The following is a 20,018-nucleotide window of genomic DNA, read 5'->3' as shown; positions in this document are numbered from 1 at the left end:
AACATTTCTTTCAAAATGCATTTAATGCACCATTCTACCCTGCAGCCACTTAGAGCTCCAGCAGTGGAAAGAGTCCCTAAAAACCTCTGTATCTGGCCAGAGGATCATTAAGTCATCCCCTCTGGCCCAGTGTAGATATCATGGTTGGGGTTTTCCTTATGCCTTTATTCATGACAGCCATGTTGGCCCATTAAGGCTGCAAGTGAGAGCAGCCTGAATTCTTTAACCGAAGTGAGGATCATAGCAGCGTACAGCGTGGCCAGGGTCAAGAGAGTGGAAAGGTGTCTGAGCATGGAAAGGTACCCTGAGCTGTGCAGTGTATTCTTTGACTGCAGCAGAGGATCTGGGCCAGTATGGTATTACTTCCTTTCTCAGCTGTGTGTATGAGAAAAAACTTTTACATAGCGAAACAAAGGAATAGATTCCCCAATCCTTCATTCCCATTTCTACAACATACACAGCCACGGTACACGGAGCTTATCACAGGCCAAAAGAAAATACATTTTAAGAACCCCTTTATTGAACTAGTGGCAACACATCACTGTGACACCTTATTCTGCAGCGCAGTGCAAAAGATTCCTGGAGCTGAAAGGAATTTCTGGGTAGTGACTGCTTCTTGCCTTGATAGAAACAGCCATTGCTGTAGCAAATCCATGACCATGGGGCTTTTCTTCAGACATCAGATTTGCCTGATTATCCCTTGAGATCAAAAGACAGATTTCCATTTAGAGTGGAACAGAGGAACTAGCAAGCTTCTAAACTCATCTTAAGTTTGAGGCTGGGAAGGAGGGGTGAGAGGCGAGGGGAGGGGAGGTGAGAGGGTTAGGGACTCGAGGAGGCGGGTGTGAGTGCATAATTCTGTACATCTCCCCCTTTTCTTGGCTTAAAAATAGTGTAAGTCAAGCAGCAGCCACACTATACACACAGCTCCTTTTTAAAAGAAAGCCACTAAGGGACAGATTATGTGTGCTGTGCAACTGAAAACAGGTCCTATTGGACAAAGCAAAAAGGCTCCACTAGTTGTATTTTATAATCTGGATATTTTCTTGACATTCAAAATAGGGTACAATACTACCTTAGGTTTGGAACCTGTATGCAAGAATGATTCCCCCCTTACCCCCAGGAAAGGCAGGAATCACCCCTCCCTAAGGAGAAAAATGAAAGTAAAATGTTATGGAGAGGTTATACATTTACTAGTGAGATAAATGAGGGTTTATCACAGAACATTTTGTAATTTCTATAGCTTTATTTGCACATGTTCAGGTTTCTGTTCCTCAGGGCACACATATACTTGGTATATATGTAAATTAGATATAGCATGTTTTTCCCTCTGTACTTCTTATGTTTTATGCATTTTAATCTGGTAGGACTTCAAAAACAAATGTTTCTTAAATTGATAGTGACATATGTGGTTCTAAATAGAATGGGTGTTACTACACCTTACAGTTTTTTTTGTTAAGTATTTGGGCAACTCTCCAATATTTGGGTAGTTTTTGCTGGGTATTTAAATTTCAAGTGTTTTTTTTTTTAAATCTCAGGAGCCTGTTAAACTTTGAGCGGATCCAGAGCAGTAAAATAAGAATGGAAATAATCTCTTATACCACAAATTGACTTCCCTCTTTGTAGCCTTAGACACTGTTTCCAGCTGCTTTCAGTCTGTTAAATCCTTGAAAGCTTTCCTAATCCTCATGTAGGCAGTCTTTCTGTTATACCCCCCTCCCCTTTCTGCTGATTGGTGAGGCTATTTCATGGCCTAATTCAGCCAACTACTACGTATCTGAGCCGGGATTTGAAATAAGAGCAAGGCAGACAGTTGCCTCCCTACTCCTGACTTTTAATAGGCTAGAGGAAAGGTTGCGAAACTTGACATTGTCTTAGGAAGACTCCCCACAGCAAAAGATAAAGGAAAATGAGAGAGAGAGAGAGAGAGAGAGAAATTTAGCAGCTTGCTTATACGGAAACTGCTGATGGATTTTTGTTTTTACTTTGAAATTACACTGTAAATTTGAATTCAGATTGTTTCCTGCTGGATGGATAATGGAATTCTAAACATGAGGCAGGTAAGGAACATGCTGCAAAGCATTTAGAGATCTGTAAAGGAGGGAGCACGGGGGGGAGGGGGAAATTGGGTTGGTCTGTAAATATTTACTTTGTTGGACTAGATAGTAATTGCAGAAACCTTTACAGAGTTTAGGTTTTTAGCCTGAAGATCCTTTATAAATAAATAGAAATTAACCAAGGGTTTTTACTTTCAGTTTGATCTTATTGCTAGTAAGTGATGTCATGCAATTCATTGTTTGATTCAATTTTGTAAAGGGCATGAAAGCTGTTTGTAGGATATGTAAATCAATTCCAGTTTGCCATGGCTTAAATATATTGTGTAGACTTTCTCACAACCTTGTTTGTGATATGTAGAATAAGAATGTGTTTATAACTGTAGAGGTGTGTGTGAGTGATTTATTAAACATGCATAGCAACTCACGCACAATTGCCAATACTTTAATTTTTCAGTTGCTTTAAAATATAATGGTCTCAAGCAATTTTCTGTTTTTCAAAAAAAGTACTGTAACACTGCAGAAAAGAACCTAAAAAACCAATGATTATTCAAATACGATCACTTTTTTAAAAGCTTGCTATGAATGGACAAAAGCAGCTGTTTTCTTATTCACAAAGTTGAAGGTCACAATGGGATAACAATTTGATACTACACTATTTGTAGTTTTGCAATTAAAATATGCAGTTAGAAGAACACTGAGAGAGTACAGAGCACTGGCAGATGTAAACCTGAACCTTAAAGCAGAGCTCGGCTCTGAATTAAAGACCCTGGCAAATCAACATCTTAAAATCAATACTTTGTTTCATGGATAGCCACTGTATGAAAGTCAGGCTCTGAGAAAAATGTTTTTGTTTCTTTGTGAGAGTCGTAGTCTATTCAGGCAGCTTTCTGAAATCAGTAGGACTTGGGGTAAGGCGAGGGAGGAGGTAGTGGGGAAAGGAGGTTAGAAGCAGGGGTAGAGTTTGCACCTGCAGTGGAAATGGAACTTTTTTTTTTTAACCACTTTTTGGAAACAAGATGAAAGCACTCATGTATTTTAGACCATTTTGCCATATGTGGAGGAAAAGCAGTTTTTGTGAGTGGGCAAAAACCTGCTTTTTACCTTTTTAAAGAGTGTTGGGGGGAGGGGAATTCTTGTCATAGTGGAGTGCAAATGAAAACTAAAGTTTACATACCGCATTGCTTGGGTTCAAATTAGTCCTTTATCTGTGTGATCAGCAGAATGCTTTGTCACACAAAAAAGAATCTTTGTAAAGGGAGGTGTCAGAGAGGATCAGAAGAAAGTTGAGATATGACAGAGCTTAAGAAAATACAAAACAAACATTGCTACAGATCGATAAATGTTTTCTATCTGGGATGCTTCTATTTGAAGCATAAGGTTGTAAAGTGTGTGTGTGTGTGTGTGTGTGTGTGTGTGTAAGAAAAGGAAAATAAACCAGGAGAGGAAGGGGAGTGGAGCTAGTGAGAAAATAAACAGCACTAAAGTTCTTCAATGACTCCCCAGTAAAAGAAAAAGAGGAGGGGAAGATTTAGCATTAGAATATTTTTGACTCATTATATAATACCCACCTCTATCCAACAGAAGTTCTCCTCTTTCCACTTCCTCTGACAGCAGTATCTCCTGGGAAGTTGCATAATGAAGTTGAAAATATGGGCCCGATTCTACCCTCACAGCAGCTTTACATTGCTGCAGCCTCATTAATTTTAATGGAGTTACTCCTGGTTTTTCCCCTCTGTACATGAGAGAGGAACCAGATCCAATAGAGCAGACCCTTGACTGTTATACATTGTTATAGCTTCATAATGGAGCAACTACAGCAGGTGAAGATCCGTCCGTGTGTTTAGACACACATTTTTGTGCAAGCTTTCCCAAAAAACTTGGTTGACCTCACTTATGTCATATGCACAATTCTGAAGTTGCTACCGGATTTCAGTGGTGTTTGTGTGTGAGAAGTATTTCAGTTTGGCAGAGAATCTGTTTACTACTAGTTCTTGCTGAACAAAAGCCAGTGACCTAATAGTTTAGAGTTGAAGAGACTAATCAGGCGTATGTTGACAGAGCTCAAACAGCCTCTTTGCATCTTTAAAATGGTAATTGGAGATCTTGATAAGCCTCCAAATGTGATGACCGAAGGACAGTACAAAATAAGAAAGCAAAATATTCAGAAACTGAAGTGCCATGAAATTGGAGGCATGAGATGATTAGAAATCACTTCTGATTTTATTTGAAAATTTCTGAAGAGAAGGAGGAAAAGATGTGCCTTTTATATCTGCCAGCCAATTTGTTGTCGTAATCATAGTATGGTTTGGTTTTGCTGGGTTAACTATCAAACAAATCTGGTGTCATTGCATTCAAATGAAATCATATATTGTGCTGATGATTGATCTGGCCCACAGGCCGCATACAGCTACTGAACAATAGTGCACAGGCTCAGAATAGTGCAATGAAGCTAACTATCCTAGCCGAAAAGCAGAAATTACCCATAGAAATGTAATATGCTGCCTGTTGGGCTGATAAGATTCAACCTGCTTTATAACTGTGCCAGGCCCACAGTCCCTAGCGGGACATCCATTGGTTGGTGGTATGGAATGCTATGCTGAGAGTCATAAATGAGACATGTAAAAAGAAGTAGCCTTTCATTAGGAGGTAACTTAAAACCTCAGCAAGAGCTGTGACGGTCTCTGTTCTGTCTGATATAAATAACTCCACTGAAACCTCTATAATGAAATTGTGAAGTTTCCATACAACTGCTGTGTACATCACATCTTTCAAAGCACCTTGGTAATTCTGAAGCTGGAAAATTTCAGGCCTCTAGTCAAAAATACATCCCTATGAAGTGGAACTGTGTAGTTTACGAGGGTCTAACACAGGGGTGGGCAAATTTTGGCCCAAGGGCCACATCAGGGTGCAAAACTGTAGGGAAGGCTGTGCCGCTGCAAACAGCCTGGCCCCCGCCCCCTATCCGACCCCTCCACTTCCCGCCCCCTGACTGCCCACCTCAGACCACTCCACCCATCCAACCCCCCTGCTCCTTGTCCCCAACTGCCCCCTTTTGGGACCCCCCCACCCCTAACTGCCCCCCAGGACCCCACCCTATATCTAACCCCCCTGCTCCTTGTCCCCTGACTGCCCCCGGGACTCTCCCATCCAATCCTCCCTGTTCCCTGTCTCTCCCCGACCCCCTGAACCTCTACCCTATCCAACTGTCCCCTGATTGCCACCCGGGACCCCCTGCCCCATATCCAATCCCCCCAGCCACCTTACCATGCTGCTCAGAGCAGCATGTCTGGAGCTGTGGGGGAGGGAAAACAGTGGGGAAAGAGCCAAGGGCTAGCCTCCGGGCCAGGAGCTCAGGGGCCAGGTAGGATAGTCTCACAGGCCGGATGTGGCCCACGGGCTGTAGTTTGCCCACCTCTGGTCTAACATGACAGCCACATGTATACAGCCGTGGGTAGGAGAATGTATATAAGGAGCGAGGGTGGTGTGGATACTAGTCTAATAGGTTATACTGGCTGTGGAATGACTGTGTCTAATAGGGTACAAAATGTGAGCGAGGCCAAACAACAAAAATTAAGATGTTTGTACACCAATGCAAGGAGCCTAGGTAACAAAATGGAGGAACTAGAGCTACTGGTGCAGGAAGTGAAACCAGATATTATAGGGATAACAGAAACATGGTGGAATAGTAGTCATGACTGGACTACAGGTATTGAAGGGTATGTGCTGTTTAGGAAAGACAGAAACAAAGGTAAAGGTGGTGGAGTAGCATTGTATATCAATGATGAGGTAGAATGTAAAGAAATAAGAAGCGATGCAATGGATAAGACAGAGTCCCTCTGGGCAAAAATTACATTGGGGAAGATAACTAGTAAAGCCTCTCCTATGATGGTGCTTGGGGTGTGCTATAGACCTCCGGCATCTAATTTGGATATGGATAGAGCCCTTTTTAATGTTTTTAATAAAGTAAATACTAATGGAAACTGCGTGATCATGGGAGACTTTAACTTCCCAGATATAGACTGGAGGACCAGTGCTAGTAATAATAATAGGGCTCAGATTTTCCTAGATGCGATAGCTGATGGATTCCTTCATCAAGTAGTTGCTGAACCAACTAGAGGGGATGCCATTTTAGATTTAATTTTGGTAAGTAGCAAGGACCTCATAGAAGAAATGGTTGTAGGGGACAATCTTGGCTCAAGTGATCATGAGCTAATTCAGTTCAAACTAAATGGAAGGATTAACAAAAATAAATCTGCAACTAGAGTTTTTGATTTCAAAAGGGTTGACTTTCAAAAATTAAGGAAATTAGTTAGGGAAGTGGATTGGACTGAAGAACTTATGGATCTAAAGGTAGAGGAGGCCTGGGATTACTTTAAATCAAAGCTGCAGAAGCTATCGGAAGCCTGTATCCCAAGAAAGGGGAAAAAGTTCATAGGAAGGAGTTGTAGACCAAGCTGGATGAGCAAGCATCTTAGAGAGGTGATTAAGAAGAAGCAGAAAGCATACAGGAAGTGGAAGATGGGAGGCATCAGCAAGGAAAGCTATCTAATTGAGGTCAGAACATGTAGGGATAAAGTGAGACAGGCCAAAAGTCGAGTAGAGTTGGACCTTGCAAAGGGAATTAAAACCAATAGTAAAAGGTTCTATAGCAATATAAATAAGAAGAAAACTAAGAAAGAAGAAGTGGGACCGCTAAACACTGAGGATGGAGTGGAGGTTAAAGATAATCTAGGCATGGCCCAATATCTAAACAAATACTTCACCTCAGTCTTTAATAAGGCTAAAGAGGATCTTGGGGATAATGGTAGCATGACAAATGGGAATGAGGATATGGAGGTAGGTATTACCATATCTGAGGTAGAAGCGAAACTGAAACAGCTTAATGGGACTAAATCGGGGGGCCCAGATAATCTTCATCCAAGAATATTAAAGGAATTGGCACCTGAAATTGCAAGCCCATTAGCAAGAATTTTTAATGAATATGTAAACTCAGGAGTTGTACCGAATGATTGGAGAATTGCTAATATAGTTCCTATTTTTAAGAAAGGGGAAAAAAAAGTGATCCGGGTAACTACAGGCCAGTTAGTTTGACATCTGTAGTATGCAAGGTCCTGGAAAAAATTTTGAAGGAGAAATTAGTTAAGGACATTGAAGTCAATGGTAAATGGGACAAAATACAACATGGTTTTACAAAAGGTAGATCGTGCCAAACCAACCTAATCTCCTTTTTTGAAAAAAAGTAACAGATTTTTTTGATAAAGGAAATGCAATGGATCTAATTTACCGAGATTTCAGTAAGGCATTTGATACCGTGCCACATGGGGAATTATTAGTTAAATTGGAGAAGATGGGGATCAATATGAACATCAAAAGGTGGATAAGGAATTGGTTAAAGGGGAGACTGCAACGGGTCCTACTGAAAGGCGAACTGTCAGGTGGGAGGGAGGTTACCAGTGGAGTTCCTCAGGGATCGGTTTTGGGACCAATCTTATTTAATCTTTTTATTACTGACCTTGGCACAAAAAGTGGGAGTGTGCTAATAAAGTTTGCAGATGATACAAAGCTGGGAAGTATTGCCAATTCAGAGAAGGATCGGGATATTATACAGGAGGATCTGGATGACCTTGTAAACTGGAGTAATAGTAATAGGATGAAATTTAATAGCGCGAAGTGTAAGGTTATGCATTTAGGGATTAATAACAAGAATTTTAGTTATAAGTTGGGGACGCATCAATTATAAGTAACAGATGAGGAGAAGGACCTTGGAGTATTGGTTGATCATAGGATGACTATGAGCTGCCAATGTGATATGGCTGTGAAAAAAGCTAATGCGGTTTTGGGATGCATCAGGAGAGGCATTTCCAGTAGGGATAAGGAGGTTTTAGTACCATTATACAAGGCACTGGTGAGACCTCACCTAGAATACTGTGTGCAGTTCTGGTCTCCCATGTTTAAAAAGGATGAATTCAAACTGGAGCAGGTACAGAGAAGGGCTACTAGTATGATCCGAGGAATGGAAAACTTGTCTTATGAAAGGAGACTTAAGGAGCTTGGCTTGTTTAGCCTAACTAAAAGAAGGTTGAGGGGAGATATGATTGCTCTCTATAAATATATCAGAGGGATAAATACAGGAGAGGGAGAGGAATTATTTAAGCTCAGCACCAATGTGGACACAAGAACAAATGGGTATAAACTGGCCACCAGGAAGTTTAGACTTGAAATCAGACGAAGGTTTTTAACCATCAGAGGAGTGAAGTTTTGGAATAGCCTTCCAAGGGAAGCAGTGGGGGCAAAAGATCTATCTGGTTTTAAGCTTCTACTCGATAAGTTTATGGAGGAGATGGTATGATGGGATAATGTGATTCTGGTAAGTAATTGATCTTTAAATATTCAGGGTAAATAGTACTAATCCCCTGAGATGGGATATTAGATGCATGGGATCTGAGTTACTACAGAAAATTCTTTCCTGGGTATCTGGCTGGTGAATCTTGCCCATATGCTCAGGGTTTAGCTGATTGCCATATTTGGGGTCGGGAAGGAATTTTCCTCCAGGGCAGATTGGAGAGGCCCTGGAGGTTTTTCGCCTTCCTCTGTAGCATGGGGCATGGGTGACTTGAGGGAGGCTTCTCTGCTCCTTGAAGTCTTTAAACCATGATTTGAGGACTTCAATAGCTCAGACATAGGTGAGGTTTTTCATAGGAGTGGGTGGGTGAGATTCTGTGGCCTGCGCTGTGCAGGAGGTCAGACTAGATGATCAGAATGGTCCCTTCTGACCTTAGTATCTATGAATCTATACTGTACCAGGAAACAAATCTTCAGCTTCGCTATGGATACTGAAATTTCCTTCTACTAAAACTCTGACCAGCTCACTACTTGGGAAAAGGGATCAAAAGAGTCAAAAACTCTCAAAGATCAGAAGTTTAGATAAGAACACAAATGTGTCAGAGATCTAAGATTTATTGAGGCCAGTGTGGCTGGATGCAGTTTGCTTGTCTGTATTCTTGGTATTTACTTTAAAACTGGAGAGGGCAGTGTGGTATCTGTATTAGGTTCCCCAAATGGATCTCATAGAAACTAGGTAATCAATTAACTTTTAATATTCAAACCCATTTTTGCCCACAACAAATAATATCCTCAAACATACTAACACCATAATGCAGCACATAGGAATTCTGTGAAAGCAGATTTAGGGCTTTATTTTCCACTCACTCAAGTCAATGGCACTATTCCCATTGACTTTGATCAGGGCAGGACTGGGCTCATAGTCCTATAAAAGGGTCCTATTAGACATGCAATTTGCTAATGGATCATTAAGAACCTAATTAAAAGTGAAGATAAAATCTGTAAGGCACAGAGGCCATTTCAGTTCTTATTTGTCATAGCTATAGTCATATAGCTTTTATAGTATATGATTCATAGAGTGCATACATGCTGGATAGAATTTTAGTCGATAACACATGTAAAACATAAAATCATCCCTCTTCCATACAGATGTTTAGCTTTTTAGCATGTGGTTTCTATTTCCTACTTTCTTTGGTGCACCTTTTTTAATTCTTAATTTATTCCTTGCTAAGAAATCTATATCCTTGTCCTGAAATATTGTAATCATAAGACTTGCTTTAGAAGTGCTGCTTAGTTTTTTTTTTTTTATTTTTTATTTTTTTTCCAGGGGCTGTCTTGTCTAGAATGAGAATTTATCTCGGAGAATTCTGTTTTGTGTATGCCATATCTAATAAAGAAAACAAGTGTATGGAATCTGTGGGCTGAGAGTATATCAGTTAATTAGTGGCTGGACATTACCCGGTAGGAAGTCTGGCAAGGGGGGGTGGGTGGGTGGGTGTGCTTTCTTTGATCATTTGTGTGGTAAATAGACATGCAGAGTAACTATGGCAACATGTGCTGTAGGTTTGTGGGAACAGAGGGGATTCAATCACTGGACAAAGGATAGTTTGTTAGGATAAGTTATGATTAGAAAAAGGTGGCACCGAATAGGACATTTAACAACATAACAAATTTTGAGTTTTTCAAAACTTGTCAGTTGGAAAACAACATTTGCTTCTGTAGCTATGAAAAATCCTTCCATGTTTGAGGGTAGTGGTGGAGAGGGGAAACAGAAATAAATCGGAGTATAAAATAGTGCTATTTGATTATTGTGCAGTATATGCCTTTTGTAAAACTGCATTTGTTTGAATCAAATGTACATATTAGTGTTTTTTTAAAAATAAACCCTTAAATATTTAAACCCCATCAGTGGTTTGTGTATTAAGGCTGGAAGATTGGCCTTCTGCAGCGTCTAATATCTTTGTACAACTTGTGATCAAAAGATACTGTACCTATTTCAGTTACCTACCTGTAGAGGTCAGACTTGAAGTTCACAAAAACTTTACGTGATGGAATTTAAAAGAGTAAACATTTCAGGGCAGACATAGCCACTTCCTTATTAACTTTAAACTGAATTACTTTATCTTAGTTTATACATAAATAGTGTGCGCATGTGCGCGTGCGCACACACACACCACACACACAATGGATGTGCATAACCAGCTTGGAATAAATAAAAATGGAGCCTTCTCCCCCATCTTGAAAGGAACCAAACCTAAACCTTTTATTAGGTTCTAAAATATTTAGAAGTGTATCTCTCTCACTAATCCCCTACAGGCTTCTACCTTTGATGAAATACATCTCAGGTTCTCAGAATGTCTGGCTTTCTCTGCTGGGCTGGCTGCTGACTTCCAATCTAACTAATTCCAGGATTTCTGTAGTATCAAGGGTGGGGGCAATGCATTCTGGACCCCTTCTAACCTGGAGAAGCCTTTGAGCTCAGTAAAAATAGTGCCATCAGAGTCCATCAATAAAATAACACCAAAGGTAAGGGGTCTGCTGGAGGGTGGGTCAGGGATGCACTTTGGGACTGAGGTAAATGTTCAGGGGACTTGTTAGAGCTCAGCAGAGTAGAAAGATGGAGTCTGGGAGAAGAATCAGATGGGGTGGGAGGAAATAGGGGTGGGGAGGCAGAAACAAACATAAGGGGACTTTTTTCCCCTTACTAACTCAGTGGGAGTTTTTCGGAAGGCTACTCCCTTCCCCTTACTTTTAGTACTAGATCAATGGGAAATCAGGGTAAAGGAAGGGGGAGCAAAGACTCAGATCTTTTTGCTAACCCACTTCACTGGGGTAGTGTATAAGCCAGGAAAGTTCCCCACAATAGTGGGCCTGTTCCCCTGCTTACACTAGTAAGAAAGGGAAAGAAAGAAAGAAAGAAAAGGGACACACAAAAATGTGGATAAAGGTTTGAATAAGCATCAGAACTTCCAGGGCTTATTTGAACTGAACTTCCAAACCTTTTAAGGTTTCCTATACAGTAGTCTAACTTTTGCTGCACTGTTTTTCTGTACATTTGTGCTATTTTGTGCTTATACTGTTTCTGCAGGTTGTAAAGCGTTATTGCACATCACTTGAGAGCTCAAGTTCCATGCAGGGTAGATTTCATATTACAGGCTTAAAAGGCACCAAAACGGTTTGAGGAAGCAGAGTTTGATCTGATGTTTAATAAAAATAGTTCTCAATGTTTCAAAGTGCTACTTCATAGATGTATTTATTATACCATCTTATGGGGATATAGGTGGAAAGATATGCAATTCAAAAAAGCTGGAACATAACACTTTAAGGTGTGTTTATTTGGCCTGCAATATGACTAGATTTTTCTTGTAACATGTCTAGGTTTAAAAACACTTTGCAAAGTATTAAGAAAAAGCTAAGGCTCTGCTCCTGGCCCAGTGGGACAGTGACTGAGAAGACGCAGTAGGTTTAGTATCAATTTTTATTGTAACAAAATGGACTGTAATGACAATATTTTGCCACAATAATACATTTGTAAATTATCTAGTTGTATTAAGATTTTATTACTGCTGAAAGGAGTTGGTACTTGATAGTCCATCACTTTATTTTTTGGGAAAGAAGGATTAATTTTTGCACTTCTATAAGAGGCCTGATAATTGCACCTGAGCACCTAACTCTGTCACGTTGCATGTGTGCTATAAGAAAGTTATGTATTCATCCTGTCAACATCACTTCAGGCTCAGCCAGAGCAGCTGCTGTGGAGCTGAATTCCTTCTCTCTTGCCATCCCAGCATCTGAATTCAGAGTTTTTGTTAAATTTCCATACTTGACTGGCTCCAGAAGAGAGAAAGAGTCCTGTGAAAGTTTCTCAGATAGCGTTGCATGGAACTATCAGTATAGCATCAAGCTGACTCTCTCAATTCCAATATGATAATTCACATGTGTAAAGTTCTTCACATCTGTAAGTGTAGCCCTTCTGCCATACGCTGCTGTCAGCAATGAGGACTGGCTTAAATCTGTGTAGAATAAATAAAACTATGGCTCCAGCTCCCACCCAGAGGCGTGTTCCTACTTCTGGATCTGGAAAATAGAACCGCCGTGGTAGATGATTCTTCCCCATTGGAAAGCACTCAGGAATATGGAACCACAAATACTTTTCCACCCCCACCAAAAATTAAAGTAAAAACAAATCAAAACAAGTGTGAGATGCTAGCCACATCTATATACAGGAAGGTGAGCAAAACCCAATCAAGGGGTCAGGAGTATGGCCAGTTCCACAGATGCAATGTATTTGACCAGCTGGTTGATGTTTGGAAGTGTTACCCATGAAGCAATCCCCATCTGCCTGAACCAGTTCAGTTAGAGTAGTAATCAGGGGACATCAAAGGTTGGCTCCCCTGTGCTTGTCAGCTCAAGTCTAGAGAAGTCTGCACCACTGGGTCCTGCAATGTGGAACCACCTGATCCACTGATATCAGCTGTGGTGAAGTTAGTCCTGTTCCACAGGGCTCCTCCAGACATGGGTGAAGTCTGCTCTGCAGAGCCTCTTTGGTAGGCAAGCACTTTTTGCTCTAGGAAGCTTTGGAATGCTAACTGCTTAACTATATCACTTAATTCTGCACCTTGACTATTGACTAACTCCCAACCTTTGGGTCAAAATTCTCAAAGTGTGTGTTTTGATCCTGAGCCTGGTCCACTGAAGTAAAAGGTTAAAACTTATTTACTGTAGTAACACAGGATTAGGCCCTGTGACATTGTATTGTGAGATTCAGTGATGCATAGCATTTAATTGCACAGTTGGTGTAAGGGTGGGTGGGTGGAAATGATTCTGACATGTGAAATCTGATGTGTACTTTAAATGTTGTATTTAGGACTATTTCTCTTCAGGTTTTTGGTACTAAAACTTAGTGTTTCAGTTCTATATAAAGTCAAACCCACACCCTATGCCTCTTGGTATGGGCTGATATGGTGAGCAGAGTACAATATCATCATGAAATGAGAGTTACAATAGAGAAGTTAGTCATGTCCTTAACAGAAAATGTTCTGACATTTATTTTGTCAACTGCAATGTTATATTAGAATACATCTTAATCTTTTGTAAGGGGAACAGAATCACATCTTTACTTGTACATTAATGACAGTTTTGCTTGGGGGAATTAGTATAAATCTTCTAATTAGATTAGGAAAAGAGGTGAAAAGCACAGACTTCTGTCCTCATTAAGTTGACTTTTAAATATTGGGGGGAGGGGAGTAGAAGCACTATAATAGGACATGGTCCTGCATACACTTAACCTCCTGTGAGTAAAGTAACATATATTTTTTGTAGGGCTGTCAAGTGCCATTAACACATGATCAATCACAATGTGAGTTAATCACTGTTAAACAGAATACCAATTGAAATTAAATTTGGATATATTTTTAAATGCATTTTCAAATTTATAACAAAGTATAGTGCTCATTACTAATATTTGCACTAAAAATTTCAATTCACCTCATACAAGTGCTGTAGTGCAATCATGAAAGTATAAAGAGAGTACTTGGGGCACCTTAGAGACTAACATTTATTAGAGCATAAGCTTTCGTGAGCTACAGCTCCGTCAGATGCATGCGATGAAGTGAGCTGTAGCTCACGAAAGCTTATGCTCTAATAAATTTGTTAGTTAGTCTCTAAGGTGCCCCAAGTACTCTTTTTACGAATACAGACTAACACAGCTGCTACTCTGAAACCTATCATGAAAGTGTAACTTACAGATGTAGATTGTTGTTGTTACATAACTGCACTCAAACAGTGTAAAACTTTAGAGCCTACAAGTCCACTCAGGCCTACTTGTTCAGCCAATCACTAAGACAAACAAGTTTGTTTACATTTATGGGCAATAGTGCTGCCTGCTTCTTATTTACAATGTCACCTGAAAGTGAGAACAGGAGTTCGCATGGCACTTTTGTAGCTGGTGTTGCAAGGTATTTATGTACCAGATGGGGCATAAAATGCTTCAGCCACCATTCCAGAGGACATTCTATCAGTAGAGCTGATGACTCAGAATAATTCATTAAACAAACTTGTGACTGAACTCTTTGGGGGAGAATTGTATGCTTCCTGTTCTGTTTTACTGCATTCTGCCATATTTCATGTTATAGCAGTCTTGGATGATGACTCAACACATGGTTGTTTGAAGAACGCTTTGAGAGGATTTGACAAAACGCAAAGGAGGCACCAAGGAGAGATTTCTAAAAATAGCTACTGCTCTTGACCAAAGGGCTAAGAATCTGAAATGCCTTCCAAAATTTGAGAGGGATGAGGTGTGGAGCATGTTTTTTAGAAGTTTTAAAAGAGCAACACTCACATGTTGAAACTATAGAACTCGAACCACCCAAAAAAAAAAAAATACATCCAACCAACCTTCTACTGGTGGCATCTGACTCGTATGAAAATGAGCATACATCAGTCTGCTCTGCTTTGGATAGTTATTGAGCAGAACTTGTCAGCATTAATGCAAGTTCTTTGTAATGATGGTTGAAACATGAAAAAACATGAATCTTTAGTGCATCTGGCATATAAATATCTTTTGATGCCAGCTACAACACCTGTTCACTTTCAGATGGTGACACTAAACAAACATCACTTGATGTTTAAATAAAATGGTCCAGATCCTATGCTGCTATAAATGGGTAGTTTCTATTGAAGTCAATGGAGCTTTGAGGATTTACATCACATGAGGATCAGGCCCAGTGTTTTAGGGGAGAATGTTAAATTCTGCTAATTAGGTGAGCAAGAAAAGTTTAGAAAGTGAACTCATTTGCCTGTCTCCCTTCTTTCCCAAAATTTTTTTTGTAGAACATAAATCCAGAAAAATTGAGATTGACTTTTTGAAATGAAATGTTTCATTTAAGTTTACTGAACTGATCTAAAATGTTTCATTTTGAGCCTGTTAAATACTAAACTGTATTCCCCTAGTAACATATTACCTCATGGGAGATTTAGTTCAGGCACCTGATATTCCCTTTCTCCCGTAGAGGCTAGGCTCCATGGCTGGACTACATCCCCCATTATGTTTCCACAATCATGTGACTCATGATACACTAAGTAGTTTAGTCAGGGAAATCCACATTTCATTATAGTCCTCAAGGGAGCCTGGCCCATAGAGAATGGGGTCTGAACTGCAAACCCTCAAAGCAATGCTCTTCTGGGAAATTCAGTTTAATGTTTTACCGAACTCTTGGAATTTCATGTTTTGAGCTAAAACATTTCAATTCAAGCTGACCTGACCAGAAACTAAATATTTCAATTTGATTTCCCAATAGAAAAATGAAAATTCTCAGCAAAATCATCAACCATCTCTAGATCAAGAATATCCAGAGTTGTCCAAAAAATTTTGGAATTATTATAACTCATGCTTCAGGTCATAAGCCAGTTTCTATTAGAGACTAGGAGGAGACCTAGAGTGGAGGTCAGATTATTCTACATCCGCATGTTGCAAAGTTCTTATACCTTCCTCGGAAGCATCTGGTGCTGGCCACTGTCAGGATGGTGAACTAAATGGTCCTTGTCTGATCCAGTCTGGCAATTTCTAGGTTTGACAGAAGCCTATTGGCCAAGCGTCCCCGGTCTTTTGTGACCAACTCACCTCAGACCTAACACTTATACCAAACACACATCTCTCAGGCTATTTATCCATAAAGAGTAACATGTAAAGGTACCTACAAAAAGCTTATAAATAGTCAAGATTCATAATCTGAGATGTATACTTGGGTAATATTTAAGGAATAGGCTTTATGGACTTCAAGTAAGAGTTAGTTACCAATGGATGTTACCAGTATGTCTTGATGGCCCGTTCAAGCAGGAGGACACTGTCACCCCTCCTTGGTTAGCCAGTGATGTAAAGCAAGGCTCAATGATCTAGCCTTGCTCCATCCCAAGACTATCAATGGAAACCATCAAGGACAACAGCAAACAATGAAAATCACTTGAGGTGAAAAAGGGCATTACAATAGACAGGGGATTTCCGTGTCAGAGTACAGGCAAAAGACTGATTCCATATATTAGAGCGCAGAGAAGCCTCCTTAGTGAAAGGATGCAGATAGGCTATCATGGAAGAATTGGGTTCTGGTTTCTGTGAAGACAGCCAACTCTGCAACAAACTGACCTGTGGAGACAGAACCTACTTTAGGAAAAGTATTGATATACGTAGACCCATGTTTGTGGTTTTTTTTTGTATTTTAAACATTTCCACCATTCTGGTTAAATCACCACTCTTTTTTTAAAATAAACCTACTCTTGTTTTATGCTCACAAGTGCTGTGTTATATAGGAACTGTGATTTAAAGTAAAACTGGGCAGAAGATCTGGAATTTCTGTGCATTGCTAGTGTCAAGGGCTGGAGATCACAGGGGAATGATTCAAAGGGACTCAGGGACTGAGGTGCACCTATTAACAACCTGCATGGCAAAGATAGGTCTAGCATGTAGGGTTGCCAACCCTTCAGGATTGTCCTGGAGTCTCCAGGAATTAAAGATTAATCTTGTCATGTGATGAAGCCTCCAGGAATACGTCCAACCAAAATTGGCAACTCTACTCGCATGGCCTAGAGCAAAGTACTTTGAGTAGCATGGGTTTAGGGAGCCAGCACCTCAGAGTCCAGTGAGGCTACCTGTTGCTACAGGGATGGGATAACAATGTGACACTTGGTCCTGGAAACCCAGAGAACTGTTGCATTCTGTTCCAAACTTTCTCAGGTGAAACTGCAAACAGAGACTTCGGTAACAAGGATAAGACTTGTGTTGTGGTTGAGACTATGTGCTATGCTGCAATACAGCAAGTAAAGGCAGAAATGCAAGATGTAATTTTCTGAAAAAAATTCAGTTAAAAACCAGCATGTCCCCTGAAAATGACATTTGCACTGCAAGACAGTGTCAAGAGAACAAAGGCAGGGCTACTTTGGGAGAAATGTGGAGACAGCAGGATTCTTGTCACTTTCAGCACGCTGCCTGGCTAAAGAATGGGACAGAAACAAAATGGCAAAGGGTGGAAGAAAATAAAGGTGCATGTATGTGCCCCAGTCTCTTCCATGCACAAATCTGCACCTGTGCTCTGGCGTGCTGTAGCAGGGTCAAAACCAATGCACAGTTTGCTTAATCAAATAAATTGGCTTTGCAGTCCTTTTAGAAATAAAGTGCACTGAATAGAGCAACTGGTAGAGATTAATATATTTTGATGCAGATACCTCCTTTAACAATGCCCAGTGAAACCAGTGGCTGTAAAGAGTTAATGGTTCTTTTCTGATTGGATAAAGAAAAGAGTGCAGTTAAGTAAGGATTCCTAACTGGGAGTTAAACAGTTCAAAAGTGCACTATATTGTTTTGGTCTAATTAACACAACATGGTGATAAGACTTTAAAGCAGAGTGACAACACTATACATTGATAAGAGGATGTTAATGCCTGCAGACACAGCCTACATTGTAAAAATCTGGGAAAAATGATTATGTTAGATAGGTCAGTGTGGCTTGACCTAGTTTTGCTTTGCTGCCTGGAAATTATGTCAGTATTAGTTATGTCATCCCATTGCTTGACCAATTTAACATCCTTTCTGCATTGCAGTGTCCTGCTAGTATTTATATATATTTACTTATTCTCTACCAGGATCCTTCAGGCTAATAATTGTAGAGATCTGCATTTGACAAAGCAAAGCAAACCAACCAAACACCACCACACCCCAAAATTGGCTCTTTTTGATATGCCCTTTGTGTGGTAAGGAGGGGTTTTTTTTTCTGTCAATAAATAGCAACCTATAAAAATCCTAAGGCATCTCTTCTCCCCTTGATGTAAATGTATAACTTGCGTTAAGGTTATGGAGTGAACAACTAGGCCTCATGTTGCCCTACACAGCTTTATTTATGGAAATATACTTTTAGTTTTGTGATAATTAGCCATTTGCCTTTATCATTGTGTAGATCTTACTGAGTTATTGTGAATAAGCAGATTTCCTCCCCTGGTGAAATGGATGAGATCATAGGAAATCACTTGTAATTAATCTAGAGAAAATTTTGCTCAGCATTGAAGATAAAACTTGGATTTCCCTAAATATTCATGTTTTTTTTTTTTCCTTCTTTCCAGTGTCAGGGCTGGGCCATACAATCTGCCCCAAGTTCAAGGGTGATTGTTACTGTTATGTATTTGGTTGTTGTGGTAATAGCTAAAACTGCTGTCCCCAAGGATACAACGGTTAGTGCCTCAGGAGCAGGCTAAGGAATGAAATGTCTCTTCTTCCTCCCTGCTCCAGTGAGGAAATAATCCTAGTATAGCAAGTTACTTCCTCCTCTGCACCAGTTCATTTCTGTTAGCTGCTGTGTTAAGGTGGTGAAGCTATGGCTCCACCTACTCCTCAATTCTGCCCACCCACTCACCAACCACCTGCACAGATGGGGGAGTAGTGGCCCTGGAGAGTTAACTGTGCCCCCCTCCCTGCCTTCCCCCTCTTGTGGCCTCTTAAGCCTCTGCATGTTATTGTAAGGGCAAGTCATATTCTGGCTTTGTGTAGTATTTCTACATATCCAGGAAAGTTTTGAATCCTAATCTTGCTCCCATTAGAATCAAAGGGGAGAGGCTTTTGGCTAGTGCCTCTGGACCCAGTCATGCAGGCATGTAAATAATAATCATAGGACTACTTAGGTGGGTGAATTTGTACACACATGCAAATAGTTGAACTCAGACCCTCTTGCAGGAGCAGGGGGCGTAGGCCTTATCATAAAGTTTTTTTAACATGAATGATATGAAATGTTCCTCAGTGTTAAAATATTCTAATGTGGAAAGAGCTGCATAATTTCTCCACCCTTTCTTCACAAATAAATGTAGTCTTGAAAAGGTCCTGGTGCTCAGATTGTCAACTCAAGTAAAATTGCTTTCTAAAGTCCTTGAATGTGCATCAGATGTAAATGCTTACACCCGTCGTTATCAAGCTTAATGGAACAAAAGCCTGATAATATGCCTCATCAATATTTCTGAAAGGTGAAGAAATGGCTGGAGCTAGAAGTCTAGTATTCCTAGAGCAGTATAAGCACATGCAGTGCCTCATACATGTTACCATAGATGACCATGGCAATCTGCAAGTAAATGGAAAGACAAGTCCCTGCTCCTTTGAGTTTACAATGTAAACTAGATCAAGAACACAACAGCAGGTCATGATGGGGGAAAATCCAAATGATTTAAAACTGATCAAAGAAAATCTCTTTACACTGCTGTTAATTAGCCTGTGGAACTCACTTGCCACAAAATAGCATTAGGAACAAGAATTTAGATGGATTAAAATTTCAATTAGCTATTTATATGGATAAGATTAGCCATAGATACTAGCAAAGTAAAGTACTTATTAGGGGTCTGTCTTCATGCTTCAGGACACAAGTCAAACAGCTGTCTGAGGTTAAGAAACTTTTCCCCCACAGTTGGTTATTTTAGAGTTGCCCAGTGCAGAGTTTTACAGCTTATCTGTTTCTATGGAATGATACTAAAAATAAATCCTCCTCCTACATTGAGGGTAAGGTAGATTCCTCACGGAGAGTAGATCTTTTGAGCTGATTTGTTTCCTCCATGTGTTTTGTGGAAGAGATGACTGGGCATGGACCAGAATAC

At 40.2% G+C, this 20,018-nt stretch overlaps 1 protein-coding gene across 8 annotated transcripts in view; it reads left to right on the top strand.

Moving 5' to 3' along the window:
- Positions 1 to 20,018, top strand: part of MID1 (midline 1) — a 329,175-nt gene that overhangs the window by 129,672 nt on the left and 179,485 nt on the right. Inside the window, exon 1 of one of the 8 annotated variants that reach the window (XM_043501835.1) lies at positions 1,090 to 2,060. The exons of 3 other annotated variants lie outside the window; for them this stretch is intronic. The gene's annotated coding sequence lies outside the window, so the exon portion shown is untranslated. Of the gene's footprint in view, positions 1 to 1,089; positions 2,061 to 12,774; positions 12,947 to 20,018 lie in introns of those variants that run through there. 4 more of the 8 variants (XM_043501556.1, XM_038387753.2, XM_043501884.1 and 1 more) reach the window with 4 other exon arrangements.

Source organism: Dermochelys coriacea, chromosome 1 (assembly GCF_009764565.3).
Source record: "Dermochelys coriacea isolate rDerCor1 chromosome 1, rDerCor1.pri.v4, whole genome shotgun sequence".
Lineage (NCBI taxonomy): Eukaryota > Metazoa > Chordata > Testudines > Dermochelyidae > Dermochelys > Dermochelys coriacea.
The sequence above is the reverse complement of the archived record's forward strand: the minus strand, read 5'-3'. Positions and strand labels throughout refer to the sequence as shown.